Below are 2,500 nucleotides of genomic sequence, written 5' to 3' on the forward strand. Positions count from 1 at the left end.
CTGACGGACGCCCCGTGACGGCTGCACAGACACGCCCACGCCGGCGCCGCCAGCTATCACCGTCGCGCTGCTCTCGTAGCACCGGTCGACGTATTCAATAAAGCTCTCCGGTAGGCCATGAGCCCTCAGCACAGGGCGAAGGGCTGCATGATCCACCGAATCGAAGGCCTTAGAAACGTCGACCGACGCCACAAAGACAGAGCGGCAGGAGCGGACTGCGTCGGTGAGAGCAGTGTCTAGGATGAAGGTATTCTCCAACATCCCGTCCCGAGGGACGAATGCCCGCTGACGTTCGTCCACAGCACATGTATGCATCAGGCGTGACGCAAGAACCTTATGGAAGGTCCGCGCCAGCACCGAGCAGACCGTGATGGGGCGGAAGTCAGCAGGGGATGTTGGTGCAGCCGTTTTGGGGAGGAGGGACGTACGTGCGCGAAGCAGACGCTCTGGAAGGGCACGGGCCAGAATGAAGAGGTTCATCAACTTCACGAGGACTTCGTGCGGCAGGCGCCGCAGCTCGACGGGAGTAAGGCCGTCCGGACCGGCTACTGAGCCTCTGGGCGGCAAGGCAGCGGCGACCTCCTCATATGTGACCGGCCCCCACAGGCGCTCAGGAGCGACAGGCTCCGAGTGCGGCAGGAGGCGGTCACGGATGAAGCCCGCGGTGGAGATGGGCTTCTTCGTGAAGAGGTCCGCCCAGAAGTCCAGCAGACCGGGGATGTCAGGCGGCGGCTGCAGCAGGGTGCCATCCAGAAGGCCACGCACGCAGCGCGCGCGCGACCGCCGGAAGGCGGCCTGTGTCTTGGCGTACTCCCATCGGCGCCGTTTGCGCCTTTGCTGCGGCGGAGCAGCAGGAGGCCGCTTAGGTGGTTGGCGCGGCCTCTGTGTCCTCGTGGCTGACCTCTCTTCTCTGGACCCGACCGACGCAAGGGCGTCCGGAAGCATGCCCAGGATGACTTCGGGCGGCGCTCCCGGCCCCAGACCGATAATTCGGTCTAGTGCCGAGAAGCGCTGAGCGGAAGCGGGTAGCCCCGCTAGATGCTCCCAGACGGCGGCGTCAGTCGGCCCCTCCAGCGGCGGCCCGGTGGTGTCGGCCGCGAAGTCCGTATCTGCGTCATCGGGTGGCGCAGCACTATCGCCCGCGTCTGGCGGCGGCCTCACCGCTCCCCGGCGGGACGCCGGCTCTTCCCCCCGACCGACTTCAAGCGCCTCCATGAATTGGCGGACAAGCTGCTTGTGGGCAGCCTTCCGCCTCTGGCACTTGATCGCCTCAAGTGTTCGGTCGGGGAATATCCTCGTCAGCTCTTGATTGACGAAGAAGAACCGTGCGTCCCTCTCAAGGAAAAGTTCGGCCTCCGCTTTGGCGAGCGATAGGACCTCTTCTTCCGTCCACCTCGCGCGATGCCTCTCCGTGACGATCTCCGCGTTGGCGGCCGCAGGATGTTGGCGGCGGCGATGGACCCCGAGACCGTTCTTGGTTGTGAAGCTGCGGTGGCACTCACTGCAGGCGTAAGAAGCTACACAAGTTACCGTATTTGCGTCACGGCCGGTTGGCCGGATAGATGCTGGGGAAGCTGGGGTGGCGCCTTCAGCGGAAGGACCACCACTTATATTATTATGTAGACTGCCCCCAACTAAAAGGGATAATGCGAGGGGGGGCTGGTAACCCCCCCAGGCCCCTGGTGCGGTCTTCTGCTCTGCGAAAATCAGCGGGCCCACGTGAAGGGGAGAAGACCGCAGAAGTGGAGAGGCTAAGTGGGCTAGGCCCATGTGTTGCGCTTCACACTCCCTGTAACTACAACCCAAGGAAGGGACCTCGCGGTAGCAGCTAGACTACAGCAAAACCTTGCTTCGAGAAGCAGCGTTCGGATGCAGCCGCGCCGCCGCCACTTGATCGCCTTAAGAGAGTCATAGTTACTCCCGCCGTTTACCCGCGCTTGCTTGAATTTCTTCACGTTGACATTCAGAGCACTGGGCAGAAATCACATTGCGTCAACACCCGCTAGGGCCATCGCAATGCTTTGTTTTAATTAGACAGTCGGATTCCCCCAGTCCGTGCCAGTTCTGAGTTGATCGTTGAATGGCGGCCGAAGAGAATCCGCGCACCCGCGCGCCCCCGGAGGAGCACGCTAAGGCGGACGCGGCCTCGCAGCAAGGAAGATCCGTGGGAGGCCAAGGCACGGGACCGAGCTCGGATCCTGCACGCAGGTTGAAGCACCGGGGCGCGAACGCCGCGCAGGCGCGCGCATCCTGCACCGCCGGCCAGCACGAGGCCAACCAACGGCGAGAGCAGACCACGCCCGCGCTAAACGCCCGCACTTACCGGCACCCCTACGGCACTCACCTCGCCCAGGCCCGGCACGTTAGCGCTGACCCACTTCCCGACCAAGCCCGACACGCCCCGATCCTCAGAGCCAATCCTTATCCCGAAGTTACGGATCCAATTTGCCGACTTCCCTTACCTACATTATTCTATCGACTAGAGGCTCTTCACCTTGGA

General features: G+C 63.1%; 1 pseudogene; it reads right to left on the reverse strand.

The window, feature by feature from the left end:
* The window catches only part of LOC126320206 (large subunit ribosomal RNA), a 7,931-nt pseudogene that overhangs the window by 3,149 nt on the left and 2,282 nt on the right, over positions 1–2,500 (reverse strand).

The sequence above is a fragment of the Schistocerca gregaria genome, unplaced genomic scaffold (assembly GCF_023897955.1).
Source record: "Schistocerca gregaria isolate iqSchGreg1 unplaced genomic scaffold, iqSchGreg1.2 ptg000705l, whole genome shotgun sequence".
Classification (NCBI taxonomy): Eukaryota; Metazoa; Arthropoda; class Insecta; order Orthoptera; family Acrididae; genus Schistocerca; species Schistocerca gregaria.